The sequence below is a fragment of the Protopterus annectens genome, chromosome 2.part2 (genome assembly GCF_019279795.1).
Source record: "Protopterus annectens isolate FY-2018-M chromosome 2.part2, PAN1.0, whole genome shotgun sequence".
Classification (NCBI taxonomy): domain Eukaryota; kingdom Metazoa; phylum Chordata; order Ceratodontiformes; family Protopteridae; genus Protopterus; species Protopterus annectens.
The window spans coordinates 30139118-30155057 of record NC_056730.1 but is presented as its reverse complement, the minus strand read 5'-3'; the positions used below and the strand labels follow the sequence as shown (position 1 = coordinate 30155057).

General features: G+C 39.8%; 1 long non-coding RNA gene across 1 annotated transcript in view; it reads left to right on the top strand.

Moving 5' to 3' along the window:
- Positions 1 to 15332, top strand: part of LOC122795522 — a 659862-nt gene extending 644530 nt beyond the window's left edge. The window contains exon 3 of the long non-coding RNA XR_006363827.1: positions 15230 to 15332. This is a non-coding gene — a long non-coding RNA (uncharacterized LOC122795522). The remainder of the gene's footprint in view (positions 1 to 15229) is intronic.
- The last annotated feature ends 608 nt before the right edge of the window (positions 15333 to 15940 follow it).

Sequence of the window (15940 nt, the reverse complement as noted above, 5' to 3'; positions counted from 1 at the left end):
ATTTTGTGAATCTTCTCTTCTTGAGCAGTCTCATACTCAGCCAGCCTTTTCTTCATTTTTAGTTCTGATTTTTGCACTTTTATCAGATCATCTGAATAGCTGTTTAAAGCTTCTCTTGTTTCCAGCCTTTTGTAATTTAATTTGATATAATCCTTCAATGTTTCATTTATTTTAAACAGCTCTAAGCACATTTGATTTATTTTTTTTCTCTAAATTACTGGAAAAGCTTCTCTTACCAGCCAAACTGTGCTACATGCTAACTTCATCGCAGGTGTTCTAAAAGGTTTTGGAACCAATAACTGGATGTATATATGTTCTTTTTCTTCGGTTACCTTGTAGAACAGATCATTTCTTAGTGCAGAATGTGGGTATTTGGTGAAGTTGCTCTTACCTTTGTTTCCTCATGTACTCTTGCTATATTCTATCTCTACTCAGCTGATTGTCTTCTGTTGGGCCTTCTTGAAACTGATATGGCTTATCTTGAGATCAGCCAAGTCCACATGGTTTTTATCAGTATTCTGATGTGAAGTGGAGAGAATGGCCTCTTCTCTTATGAATATAAGAACACCCCCCCATATCTGGTTTGTCCTTTATAAAAAAGAACTACTGAAAATAATTTATCTCCACCAGCTGAACTGGTAGTTTCCTTTGCACTTCTTCAGTAGGACTCTTACTTTTTTTACCACTGGATTACAACTTCTGTTTCTGACTCCCTGATTTTGTGTAGCATGGAAAAGCTTAAGACTCTGTTCAACAGTTTTACTTTTCCCTTTCTCTTCACTTTGAGGTGCGTCTATGTCATCGTCATTTTCCACATCCACTTTCCTTAGTCTATTCTTAATTAATGGCTCTTCCCTGTAAATCTGTACAATGATTTATTTTATCATTTTAGCAAAGTTCAGTATCAGATTTATGTAAGCTTCCTTCCCAGAGATTAATCTCAGTTCCTTCTGTGTCTCCTAGTCCTGCAACAGATTACTAAGGCTATGAATTTCTGTCAATATATCCGTTGCAAAATTTCCCCCTCATATGTTCCATAGTTCTTTGAAGTGGGGAAAGTCTTGGCACAAGAGCTACTTGGTCTAACCCTTTGCCTAGACAGGTTTGTATTTTTGCCTGTGTTATAGCATACATCCTTTTGTCTACGTGTGCACATATTACTTCAAGTTTTAGTTTACAATTTTTATGCTTACAAATGTGTTGTGATCTAACTAATCATGCCCGTTAGTGCAGCAACCCTTGCATCTTGTTTGTCTTATTCTTCAATCTCTACCACAATACTGAATTTAACAAGTTTAGTAAGAGAACAATAATAGAAATTAGATTCTACATTTCTACCAGGTGAAATGTCAGCATATTCCACAGACATCGTTCAGGTACAGCTTGCTGGCTATCGTTAACAGCATTTACAGATATAACACTGCTATCAGAAATGTGCACTATTTTCCTGTGTACCATTTTCTGGAACATTTGAAGCAAATCAACTTATTGTTTCCTTGTTTGTAGGTAAAGGAATATACTTAGATGAAAACGTATTATTCACTCTTGGCACACACAAGTCTGACATGAGATTCTGCAATTTCAGTAGCAACAAATATTTTACTAAAACAACAGGCTATTCAGAAGACTTAGGGTTACTCTGGAAAAAGTACAGTTGTGTGCACTTACCATAAATGTAGATGTTCGAGTGTATTCACTGTTGCAGTCATTACATTTGGGTTATCTGCTTGCAGTAGCCCTCAGTCAGCTTGATTAACAAAGTCTTGGGTCGTGCATCAGTTGCTGTCCCTTCTTCCATGACGTCAGGTCGTCAAGGGTATAAAACATGCAGCCGACGCCATTACATCAGTTTTTCTTGCCCCAGATGTCAGGTGCCTCCCTAATGGGAAGCAATTAAATCTATAAATACAAGAATATACCTCCAACAAAAAATCAAATACACCAAAAATATTTTAGAGCATAGTAAGTGAGAGTAGCGCTATAGCCAAAAGAAGAAAGGGGGCTGGAGGGAGGGTAACCAAGACTGCAACAGTGAATACACTCGAACATCTACGTTTATGGTAAGTGTACGCAACTGTACTATGTTCTTCATGTTTCACTGTTGCACTCATTACATTTGGGTAGATTCCCAAAGCTAAGGTTGTGGGGAGGAATTTAAATAGAATTGGGACCACCTATAAAGCCCTGCAAGACTGCAGTGGCAAAACCAGCCCTGGATTTAGAGAAAATTGGCAAATGATAATGCTTGGTGAAAGTATGTACAGAACTCCAAGTATCAGCTTCTTCGATGTCCCTAGAGGGGACGCCCCTGAGAAAGGTTGTAGAGGTAGATGCAGCCCTGGTTGAATGGGGCCTGATGCCCTGTGGGATAGGTTTTCCATGGTGCTTATAGCAGAAATTAATGCAGTGGCCTATCCATTTTGAAATAGTTTGTTTTGAAATAGCTTTCCCCTCTGTCCCTGCAGCAAATGCCACCAGCAGTTGTTCAGATTTCCTTTGAGGTTTAGTCCTGTCCAAGTAGAATCTAAGCTGTCTGTGCACATCTAAAGAGTGCAGTATCTGTTCCCCTTTGTTCTGTGGGTTAGGAAAGAAGGTAGGCAAATGAATGGACTGATTAAGAACTACACTGGATACCACCTTGGGCATGAAGGAGGGATTGGTTCTGAGGGACACCCTGTCCGCATGAAAGATGATGAAAGGTTCCACTGCCATAAGGGCCTGTAATTCAGATACCCTTCTTGCAGAAGTGATTGCTAAAAGGAAACTGTTTTCCAGGAAAGAAAATTTAAATCTTCAGTAGCAGCTGGATCGAAAGGAGGAAGAGTGAGTTTCTCATAGACAAAGTTAAGATCCCAGGCTGGAGTTGGAGCTCTCCTGGGTGGCCTTACATTTTTGTCCCTCTGAGGAACTGCTTGAGCAGTGGGTGAGAGAAGAGGGGAGGCTCTGTGCTATAATGAGCTGAAATGGCTGAGGCATGAATTTTGATGGAGGAAAAAGACAAGCCCTTATGAAGCATCTCAGTCAAGTATTGTAGAATCTGAGGTAAATTGGACACTGCTGCGTTCATTCCTTGAGATTGGTTCCAGGCACAAAATCTTTTCCATTTTGCAGTATAAGATTTTCTAGTACTAGGCCTCCTTGCCTCTAAAATGATATCCATCACTGATTAACTGAGGGATGGTAAAGGAGAGATTAGGTAATAAGCCAGGCTGCTAGGTTCAGGGTTTGCAGCTGAGGGTGCAGAATCTGGTTATCCTGCTGAGACAACAGGGAAGAAGTCTGAGGCAGGTGTCATGGAGCCAAGCATGATGCACTGCACTAGAGTGGGTACAAGTGTTGGCGAGGCCAGTCTGGTGCAATTAAAATTGTCCTTGGCTTGTCCTGTTTGATCTTTAGTAGTACCTTGGAGAGCAGAGGCAGAGGAGGAAAGGCATAAACTGATAGGTTTTTCCAGCTGAAGGATAGAGCATCCACTTTCCAAGCTAGCTTGTGGGGAATCCTTGTGCAAAATTTGCCCAGTTGGTTCTGGGGGGAGTCAAACTGGTCTATATCTGGGCTCCCCCATTTGCTTGTCAATATGTTGAAAATTCTTGGTTCCAGTTTCCACTCGTATGGGTCCATGAGGTTTCTGCTTAGTACGTCTGCCAGTGTATTTAGTTTTCCTGGCAGGAACTGAGCTTGTAGATTCACTTGGTAGCTCAAGGCTGTGTTCCACAATGCCATGGCTAGTCTGCAGAGGGGGTAAGATTGTGTACCCCCTGCTTGTTTATGTACCACATGACAGTGGTGTTGACCATCTTTACCATTAGTTGTCCTGGAAGAATGTGGTCCTTGAAGGCTGTCAGAGCATTCTGTACAGCTAACATTTCCTTTTGATTTATGTGCAGGTGCATTTGACTTGGGTTCCATTTGCCCTGAATGCACTTCCCTGCCAGATGAGCCCCCCCATGCATAGTCTGATGAGTCTGTTGTTAAGCTTTGGGTGGCAGGGGGTAATGTGGATGGTAGTCCCCTGTTTTGGTGGCAGGCCTCTGCCCACCAAAGGAACTCTAGGCATAGGCAAGGTATGATAGGAATCCTTGCTTCTAAATCCTGTGAATGTTGGCACCATAGGCTTTGGAGATACCATTGTAGTTTCCCTATATGCAGCCTTGCATATGGAATTAGAAGAATGCAGGAGGCCATGAACCCCAAGGCTAGCAATATTTACCTTGCAGATAGCTGGGTTTTTGTGGCCACTTGTTTGAAGTAAGTTGTCAATGAATCCGTTTCTCTGGTGTGAGGAAAGCCATCTGGGATGTTGTATTCAAGCTTGCTCCCAGGAATATAATTTGTTGACAGGGTACTAAGTGGGATTTTTTATTTTTTTTTTTGTTTATGGTGAACCCCAGACAAGTCAGTACCCTTTGAACAAAGGCCAGATAATTTAAAAGAATGTCCTTGCTTTCTTCCTGAATTAGACAATCATCCAGGTATGGGTATATTTGAATATTTCTTTGCCTGCAGAATGCAATGACTGGAGCTAGGCACTTTGTGAATACCCTGGGCGCAGTAGATAAGCCAAAGGGCAGTGCAGAGAACTGATAGTGCATGTAGCCTGCTTTGAAGCATAGGTATCTTCTGCCAGACTCCCTGATAGGGATGTTCAGGTATGCTTCTTTTAAGTCTAGTGTTGCCAACCATGCACCCTTGACTAGCATAGGAAGCAGCTGGTGAAGAGTCAGCATTTTGAATTTTGGAATCACCAGAAAGGTATTTAGAATAGAAAGGTCCAGGATAGGACACCATGTATTGCCTTTTCTGGGTACCAGGAAAAATCTTGAATAGAAACCTTGTCCCTTTTCCTCTTCTGGTACCAACTGAATAGCCCCCATTTTTAAGAGAGAGAGAGAGAGAGTACTTGATTTTGGACCTCTGCCCACTGATTTGGAGGTAGATCTGACCACCCGCTTGGTGTTGGTAAAGTGTGGAAATTAAATCTGTATCCTTGGGACATTATATTTAAAACCCATTTGTCTTGGGTAACGAGTGTCCAGTTTTTGGCCTGCAGACCAATCTTTCCACCTAAAGGAGCATTCAGTTGGGAAGTGCTTGGAAGTTTTAAAAGCAAGTCATTGAGACAGTTTTCCCTAGGGGGGAGTCTTACTACTCCCAGGTTTGGGTGCGGATACCCCCCACTGCTTAGTCTTGTATGTCCCTTGGGACTGAAACCTGGGGTTTCTGCTGTATCTGGGTTTGGCTTGAGAAGACCTGGAAGGGGCTGGAAAGGACCAATTTTTAGAGGGCCAGTGCCTACTAAATCTAGGAGGCTGAACTTGCAAGAAATCTTTAACAGTTTGCATAGATTTAGCTTTATCTTCCATCTTTTTAAGAACTTCCTCAGCCTTGTTACCAAACAGGCGGTCCTGCTTTAAGGGAGCATCCAACACTTTAGCTTTAACATGATCAGGCAAATATTGCTCCTTAAGCCAAGCATGCCTTCTGAGCACAGACCCAGTAACAGCAGCCCTGCAAGAGGCCTCTAATGAATCAAATCCACATTGCAAAGTATGTTTTACAACCTGTTCAGCAGAATGCATTAAATCCTGTAATTCTTTATTTTCAGCACAGTCAGGAATTAACATAATTTTATGTTTAAGCAATCCAGTAACATGTTGTTGATACTCTAACATATGAAACTGGCAGTTTAAAGCCCTAATGGCCAAGGTTGCAGAAGTGTAAACTTTCTTACCCCATCTATCCAGCATCCTGGAGTCTCTATCAGAGGGGGTAGGATTTTTAGCAGTAGAAGACTTAATGCCCTTGGGTCCCTGTGAAATAGTCTCTGGATCTGCAATAGGATTTTTTAAAAGGAACTTGTGAGAATCAGGAACCCTGTAATATCTGTCAGGTTTTCTGGGAGCAGGAGGCAAAGAATCAGGGGCCAAACTAGATTCTGAAAAGGCATCAACAATGTCTAGTAGAGGAGGTATAGCTAAAGGCCTATGCTGAGGCAGGAGTAAGAAATCCCTAAGCCTCTTTTTTGAATCAGAAAAATCCTGGCTTTCCCAGTGGAAATGTTCCCTGAGAGTATGTAAGGTTTCACCAAAAGAGAAATCCTCTGGTGGGGAAGCAGAGGGAATAGAGTCCTCTGCATCAGAATCCTCATAAGTAGATAAGGGCAAATCCAGATCATCAGAATAACAAAAAAATCAGAATCCTGGTCAGAAGATTCATAAACAACAACTTCAGTCCTAGGTCTCTTAGAAGGTGGAGATTGGCTTCCCCTGGTTAGAGTTATAAGATCTTCAGCCATTCTTATCATTTCTTTTTTAGGCATAGAGGCCTGATCATGTAGCCTGGGCATCAGTTTCTTGGGCATGGTTCAAGATTTTGGCCTAAATGAAGAAGGAGGCATCGGTTTAATATGCAAGTCCATAGGCCTGAATACACCCTCAGAAGCCGGTGCCTGCACAGCGGCTCCGGACCCATCCAAGGTAGAGACATCCACAGGTTCCACAGTTGAAGCATTTTGTGGCATACCAGACTCCGAATGGGTCTCAGTAGAGGTCTGCGAGTCAGAAGTAGTGGGTATCAGGGGCTGTGAAAGTGCCTCACTGAGTACTGGCGAACTGGCGACTGGTTTAGGAGAAGCGTCATCTGCAGCTTTGGACCTCGGCAGCCTGTCTCTGTCTTTATCTTTGGTTTCTTCAGAATCCCTGTAGTTGGATGGCTAACCAATGACATTTCTGGATAATCAAATCAAGAACCGAAATATTTAGAAGCGAAAATATACCGATGACGAATAGTGCGTTGATTAAATAAAGCACAAAACCGACAGCAAGGTACATCATGGTCAGGGCCTAGGCAAGGAATACAGTACAAATGAAAATCTTTGTGAGGTATTTGCTTTCCACAAGTAATGCAATTATTAACTTTTACTGACATCGGTAAGGAGCAAGAAAAAGTTTCCCCAATGGGGTACTTAGCTTTAGTTGAAGACTTCGGTTCTGAAACTCAAAAATGAAAATTTCAGGAGTCGGCTGACCTGCACTTGCGAACTGCTTCTGCTTCGGGCACCGCACGGCAAGAAAGACTGATGTAATAGCATCGGCTGCATGTTTTATACCCCTGACGACCTGACATCATGGAAGAAGAGACAGCAACCGACGCAGAAACCAAGACTTTGTTAAGCAGGCCGACTAAGGGCAACTGCAAGCAGATAACCCAAATGTAATGACTGCAACAGTGAAACACGAAGAACATCCTATTGTGTTAGAGATTGCCCTTTTCAAAGTATCAACAGCCAAGATGCTTAGAATTTTACATGTGTTATTTATATGAGATCCTATCCACAGTTTCTAAATATGCATTAAATCAACAATCTGTGACCTTACAAGTCTGTCTTTACTGAATGTCCAGCTACGAAACTTGATAAACTGTGCCTCTGGTGAAGCTCAAACAAAAGTTCTTACTGCAATTTCTGTTAATTGAGTGTAACAGCATCTGCAAGTTCCATGTATATTTTTAGAAAATCTATGGTTACTCTCTTTTTTAATTTCTCCATATCTTTTGGCTTTCTAATACCATGATTGGAATGGACCCCATTCCTAAGTCAAAGTACAATTAAAGTTCATGAAATTAGTATTGTTTCAATCTTTGATGTCAGCCAAAAGTGCTCTTTGCAGCACTCACAATGTGCCCAGTAATGACTCCTTCTGCAATTCATATGGAGTTATATGTATTGGTAGCGTATCTAAATATGATTGCAGATTCTTTTTTATAAGACCCATTGCACCAAATACTATCGGACCTATATGGGTTTCCTTCTTCCACATTGCTCTAGTTTCTGCTTGCAGATCCTGACATAGTTACATGTGAGGATAGCTGCATGTTCCACTTAGTCTGGAGCCAGTTTTTAATAGCTGCATAGCTCTCATATATCACCAAATAAGTTTCCATTCATCTTCTGTCCCAAGTTTTCTGAGATTCACTCGGTTTGGGATCCCCAGCTAGGTGAATTGGTGGTACAGTACAGTGGATATCTGTTGTTACAGGCTGTGTGGGTGTTAGTTAACAGCTAGACATCTTTCCTGAAGAGCTGTAGTAAAGCTCACTAAAGTCTTGTTACAGTTCATTATGGTGTTGCTTGTGTTTCCATGTAGAACACATACGTTTTTGTTTCACAGGAACAGTTCAACTGAAAAATCAGCTACAGTTTCAATATATACAAGCTTTTAGCTTCATATAGACAAACAGGAAATGTCTTCAATGCAATCCTTCACACTGCCATGAGGATCATCTTTCTAGGGCAAATTCTTGTATGGGTTTTTATGCTTCCGACACAGTTTATCACACAAATAGAGAGGAGCCAATATTCCAAGTCAGTTCTTAAGAAAATTTGTATCACTTTAAACTATAGCATTACACTGAAAAAGGCTGTATTCCTTTCTGGAAGTAAATAAAGTAGAGCATTTTATTTCAGGTAGCTAGCTTGGAAATTGCTAGTTTATAACAGAAACTGTCATCTCCTCCCACTGCATCCATCAATGCAGCATCTAGCAGTTCTTTCAATGATAAGAATAGGCTTTACAGCTAGTTTTTTTTTATTTTTATAAGGAGATGTATTTACAAAGATAAAATTAAGAGAGAAATGATGAAAAAGAAAGAGTCATTCATGCATTACTGTGTTCTGATCAGCAATTTCAGTGATTCAGAATATATAGTGTTTTACCCAAAGATAGCAAATAAAATAGTGATTACAATACTTCAGCATTTCTCTTCAAGACTGTCTTTACCCTGTAGGCTAGGGTATTTCCAGCTGTTTCCCAGAACAACAACTCCTCTTCCCTTTTCTGTTTTTAGTGTTAACTTACAGACTATGTTAGTCCTTCACCTGTAGCTTTCTAGACAATTCTTTTGACACTTTCTCTTGACCCAGCAAGCAGGGCTCTGGAATCTTATTACTTCCATAGGTGCAGCCCAGTAAATACACCCACTTCTCTTTGGTTGTCATGAAGACTTGTCTCTTTCTGGTTTGCCTATCTGTCCTGTGTTTCTCTCCCATGACATACCCTCTTGTAAACCCCCCACTAACCAGTGTATGTTTAAAGTTTAGCAATCACTATGCCTTCATAACAAATACATATTCAATGGTTATGGTCAAGTAATTCAGGATGTTAGAAAGCATTTTAAGTGTGCTTCCCATAATGGAGCAAAATCCCAAACATCCTGTGGAAATCTTTCCCTGTAGTCAGTAAAGTGAACAGTATTTGATGTGTCTGAAAAACTTTCACCCGCCTGGATCCTCTCTGATTGGGTTTGTAGCTGTATATGACTAGACTCAGGAAACACAGCTGTTATCACTTATGTGAAAACATGCGCGTGCAAAGTACTGTTTTTAAAAGAGTTCTCTTAGAATGCATACTTTGCTGAGGTGTGTACAAAATATCTAAATTCAAATAAATAGTCCTAAATGGTCTGTTTCATATGCCTTAGCTTCTTCTTCTTTCGGCTTTTTCCTGGTTAGGGGTCGCCACAGCGGATCACCTGTCCGCTCATAATTGGCAGTGGAGTTTTACGGTGTCAAGTTGCCCCAGCCCGGCACCCAACCTTCCACAGAAGGCACACACACACACACACACACACACACACACACACACACACACACACACACACACACACACTCACGCCTAGGGCCAATTTGGAGTGTCCAAGCCACCTACAGCATGTCTCATATGCCTTAGCTAAAATATATAAATTTAACTGCAACATGTTACTAGCTAGAATAAATAGGTTAAGCAAAAGGCTAAAATGGTGAAACATTTTTTCTGCATGTTTGTGCAGAATAAAGTTTCTATCATCTGATCTGCTCAAGCTATATACATGAAAGTCATAACCTTTGTCGAAGATTGGTCTTGTTGACATATGTTTAGTCAACAGAATTTGGTTAACTAAACAGATGGTTGACAAGTGTGTGACATTGGACAATTATCATGTTGAGGAAAATGCTCTTTTCTTGATAGTGTGCAATCTCAGAGTTAGTATATAATAATTAGCAGGGGGTGTGGGGGACAGCATTCCCCCTACATAGGGGATGCAGGGGCATGCCCCCTGCAAAAAAAGAATGTTTGTATCTATTTGGGTTTTTTTTTTTTTTTTTAATTTTGCATGTGCCAAGGTTATTGCTTAGCGCATGCTTTGTAGCATGTTGATGTTTGAGGTTCTGACTTTTTTTGTCAATGCTGTGAACATCTGTGTTTGGGTCAGTCAATCATTTTAAACATATGCATATACAGTCTATCTGTCTCTCTCTCTCTCTCTCTCTATATATATATATATATATGTGTGTGTGTGTGTGTGTGTGTGTGTGTGTACAACAATTTTTTATACATATATATATATATATATATATATATATATATATATATACACACACACACACACACACACACACACACACACACACACACACACACACACACACACACACCCCTATGGTTACAAATACAGATATAGCTCTGTCTATTTATATATAGGCCCTCAGCATTTTTGCAAAACATGCATTTGGTCAACAAGTACAGGGGTGCCGTTTAATGATGGTACGGATAGTGAGTGGTCCAAATGTTGATGGTATGTTTCATTCCAAGAGGTGAGTGGAGTTTGAGAGTGTTAGAGTGTTTGTGCATGAGTTAGTGAGTAAGGGTTAGGGTCAGGGAGAGGTTAGAGATAGGTGTTGCATATTTGTGTGTGAGTGTGTGTACTGTACAGCTAGGGTAAGAGTAAGTTAAGAGGATAGGTGTAGTGTTGGCAGTGTGTGTGTGTTTGTGCATGTTTGTGTGTCTGAGTGTGTCTTGTGTAGTGGCAGTGTTACAGGAAGATTTTTTATTAGGATAAGGTAGGGGGAGGGGGAGGGTTGGCAAATGGGCAGCATTAGGGTAAGGGTTAGTGCCATTACTAAGGTGCTGCAGGCCTCCCTGCCCACTTTAGTAATGGGCGCTAACGCTAATGGTAATGCTGCCCCTACCCCCAACCCTAACCCTATACCTTTTAATAATAAAAACTTTCTTGTAACATTCATTGCCACTGTCCAAGCATATTTTAGGCTGGTGTTATGGGGGTTTAGTGTTTGGATCGGGAGAAAAAATAGTTTTTGTTTTTCAATATTTTTGGTTTGATATTATGATGTATGTTTGAACATATTTTGTCAGTGTTTGAGGTTGGACATTAAATATGTTTGATTATATATACTAGAACCATATATATATATATATATATATATATATATATGAAACTCAGTGTTACAAGTGTTGATAACCATTCAACAACAATCCATTGATATTTTAAAAAATCTCTGTAATAGGCAGGGATTATGCAAAATTCACTTTCAGTAAATGAAAACAGATATGTTTTGTTGCTTCCCTAGTTGTGCTACACAATTGCATTGAAAAAGATGAATTTTCGTGATATATAATATGGCATTATGAGGCTACTTGCATCTATATACGACTTAAAATTACAGTCTCAGTTTGTCTTTATATGTGTCTTCATATATGTACAAAGAAGCTACCAAATTGTTGCATTATGGACGTTTTGGATGGATAGAGTTACCACTGTACTTATTTCAGTTTATGAAACAAGGGACATAGCAGTCTATGCCAAAAAACATTGTGTGCTCTATAACCAGCATTAGAGAAATTAAGCCCTAGACATGGAACCCCATGGCTACCCCTCCTGCCCAATGTCCCCCGACCCTCTTCAGTGCCCTCCTGTTTTCCTCTTGTCTTGGTCTCCCCTCACCATCCAGACAGAGTATTCCTTTCTTGTTTTCTCATTCACTGCCATATTCTTTAGCTTCTCCTTACATCCTTTCAAAAGACCATAAATGGTCAAGACTGCACTGTAACAACTGCACTGTAATAACTGAATTAAGTTGGGACACGGAGCCTTAGCAGCCCATAGAAGCCACAGGGTCCCAGATGCTCTGGGGGTGCATTTTGTATTTCTCCCAACTTTTTCATCGATTGATGGCCTGAAAAAGAACTATATGTAGGAAGGAAATTCTGTCTTACTTTTTTTTTCCTATGAGGAAGAAATAAGTTGTGTCCAAGGCTTAATGGTCAGTGCTGGCTGTGTACCTACCAGTCAGCAGTCAGTTGTTGTCAACCCAGCTTACAACCCCCAAGAAACCCCATGTAATTCAACAAACTCCATAGATTTGCTGCAGATGAACAAAACTAATTTCCATACATGTGCAGGTAGTATCTCCTGTTCACTTACCTCAGCTGTACTTTTTTTTAAAGTCAAAATTAGAGTATCACACAGAAAATGCCACTTTATTAGTTTGCTAACCAAAGCAAATTCCATAGCACAATGAACACAGTAGTGGTTGCAGACAAATGTATCTCATAATTCTGAGGCTCCTAGCATGGCAGTTATGCTAATGAGCCAATTTCAACTGAATGTCTCTGAATTACAATTATATCACATTGTGCTCCTGCCCCAGGAATCACACTTAAATCGCATTGTGCTCCTGCCCTAGGAATCACACACATATCACATTGTGGTCCTGGCCCAGGCTGCACTATGAGTTTCATTTCCAGATTTTGCATTTGCATGAGAAGCTGTGAAGTACATTAAGCATGCACTGGCAGACCAATGGCCCCAGGGGCATATGGATATATGTAACATATCGTTATGGCCCACAGAGGTGCTAAAGAGCAGCAAGTGGGTACTGCAGTCTAGACTCATTCCGTCATGCTGTTTGCACTCAAACATCATCCTTACTAGTGCTATTTATATATGCTGCATTAAACTGCGACAGCAAGACATGCATGAATTCAGAACACCTTGCTGTGCATCATGTAGCAGCAGCAGCGACATGTGTCAACACAAAATTTAAAACAGTAAAACTAAAATGTATCCTGCTACCCAAAGGTCCAAGCCAAGAAAGTACCAAAAATCCAAAACGAAACACAAGGCAGGACCACCAAGCTTAAAAATATATAAACAATTTATTGTACAATCAATGGATAAGCGCTTTCACATGTAAAAACATGCTTCATCAGATCTCAAAGAAAAAACAGTCAGTTTAATTTAAACAAATTTTAAATTGATGTTAGCCAATCGAATTTTCATAGCTCTAATTAATTGGTTAATTAACCCTTTAGGCAGTGGAACAAATTCTGACTAGAAATATTTAAAACACATTTCATGTTACATGAGCAGAAAAACATATACGTAGGTGCACACATATAAAAACAACATTGTCAAACATATAGCATAAAACAATATATAAAAATATAAAATATCTAAATGTGCATGTGAATAAATAAGCACAAAATAGAATTAAATAAAATAATAATAGTGACAAAAACAACGAAAAATCTATAGACCATTATAACACAATATAATATGTTCTATATTTACGTTGTTTATTTTATGATGTTATTCTGTGGTATTATTTCAACTCCACTATAGCTAACTATCCCACATTTTCTTACATTTTATAGTTCCATTCAATGCTGTTACATTTTTATTTATTTCAAAGGGTGTGCTTCCAACACAAAAACACAAAATTTCTGAAGGCACTTATGGTGGCAAGGCTCCCAGGTGTTGTTGTAAAGAAGCCAAAATATTTCCGTACATCACGTAGAGAGACCACCAAGAGTGCTTGTTTGGGGACATGGGACTTTGAGCATTATAGTGTCTTTTTGGAAAACTGCCACCCAGGTTAATTAGTCCAGCAATAAGACAGCACTAAAAGCTGACCTGGTAGTCAGGGATCTGGAAGCATATATAGACACTAATCTGGCCTTTGACCAACATGTGACCAAGGTAGTAAGACAATCATTTTGTGTCATCCAATTTATTCTTCACGAATAGACCAAATAATCAAGGAAAAATGTCAACCCAAGCTGCAGTCCAAACTTCCTATATTACAACTTCACAAACATGAAATGCCTCTGTTAAGAGCTTTCATCCCAAATTTCTCAGGACTTCATCAGAACAAAGAAATTACCCCAACCCAGTCCTTAAATACATACGTGTTGGGTAAAAAAACACAATATCATTCCTAAATTGACTATGAAAAATGTATTTTTTCTCCCAGTATGACATAGTTCGCAAATATGGGGGCACAAGCTGCCTCCATTGCTACTCCAGTCACTTGTTTATAGCACTGTCCCTAAAAAAACAAATAATTGGGGGGCATCATAATTGTAGAATGCCACAAAAGCCCCTGGAAATAATGAGTGTGTAAGCATCAATTGCCTGTTAAAGTTTAGAAACATTTTAGGATGATAAATTCATGTTTACTAAAAGGTCATGCAACAGTGCTGTATGTGTCATAAAAGTTAGGTTTTATTCATACAAGTATATATATTATTCCTATATACATATACATGTTAATAAGTGTTGTATATTGTTAAATCTCAAGAGATTTTTTAATTGGATATTATTGATTTCAATTAACTAATTAGGCATGTATTTAAGGACTGGGTTGGGGTAATTTTTTTATTCTGATGAAGTCCTGAGAAATTTGGGATGAAAGTGCTTAACTGAGGCATTTCCTGTTTGTGAAGTTGTAATAAAGGAAGTTTGGACTGCAGCTTGGGCTGATGTTTTTCCTTGGTTATTTCATCCAATTTATAAGTAAGGGCATGACATCCAGGTCGAAGGAAGTCATAGTGCCACTTTATTTGGCTCTTACTAGACCCATTTTTGAGTATAATGCTCCCTTCACCATGTACCTTACTAGACAAATGCAACAGATGGAATGCCTGCAAAGGTTCCTTACCAAGATAATCCAGGGTATAAGCACATTGCCCTATACTGATAACTTCTAGAAACTTCCTAACATACCCCCTTAATAAATGTCCATGATACATAGGGAAACAATTGGTTTGAGTTGCACATGGTAGTTCCTAGCCTAGTATATATCTATGAACCTATGACTCCTATGAGGCTACCCAGTATAAGGTGGTGCCTGGCACAGCCTTGCCAGAGCCGAGACTGAGAAAACTAGCATCAACTACTCTGATGAGCCATGTGGGTACAACAACAGTGGCCTCAAGAGGCGCAGCCTAGACCGTCTGTGCCAGTGGAAGAGGAAGTCAGAGATAATGTGCTCCTGAGTTGTACAGCAAGTATTCATAACCAGCTATTTTAGCGTAATTTACTGCCTAACTAAAAGTGTCATTGCAGGACATATTCTCATGTGCCTTTTCATTTTCTATACTGTTTTTTTCAGCTCCTGAGCATCTACTTCACAGCTTACCTGGACAAACACCAAGCAGTCACCCAGCATCTCTATACCTGCAGCAAACTAACATGCATATCAATTCAGAAAACGTTAAAAGGTAAACAAAGATAATGATAAGTCAACAATAGCGAATTAGGTGTTTCCAATACGCATTACATCATATGATGACTACACAGTATAACAGCAGGTGGGCGGTATCACCATAATACAGTTATGTATCCCTAAGCTGGGAATGCATAGTGCTATCTTAGATAACTGATATTAGTAATGTGACAAAGACTAGTGCAAAAGTAGATAAGTGATACTGAGGTATGTCTCATTTATCCAGAGCTGCTCATCATTTGGCAATGACATTATAGGCTTTGAGAGATTTTGGAAGCATATGAAGCCATCCAAGGCTGAAAAAATGAATCTAAGTACAATTTTTGCACTTGCATTGCTTATTTGCATTATATTGTGAAGGTTTACAATGATATTTATTTGCTTTTCTACACTTCTTTAAAGTTTAAGTGCTTTTCAGACTGCTGTAAGAGCTGCTGTTGTATACTGAATTACAGTATATTCACTGATTTGTTGTTCCAGGCATCTGTTTGTTGTTGTTCCTTAACACTTGGGTTCCAAACCAGTCATTCTACATTAAGAGGGTCAAAGTCTCCACTCCTGTGACAGGAGAGGGCTGATTTCACCCATCTGAGCTGG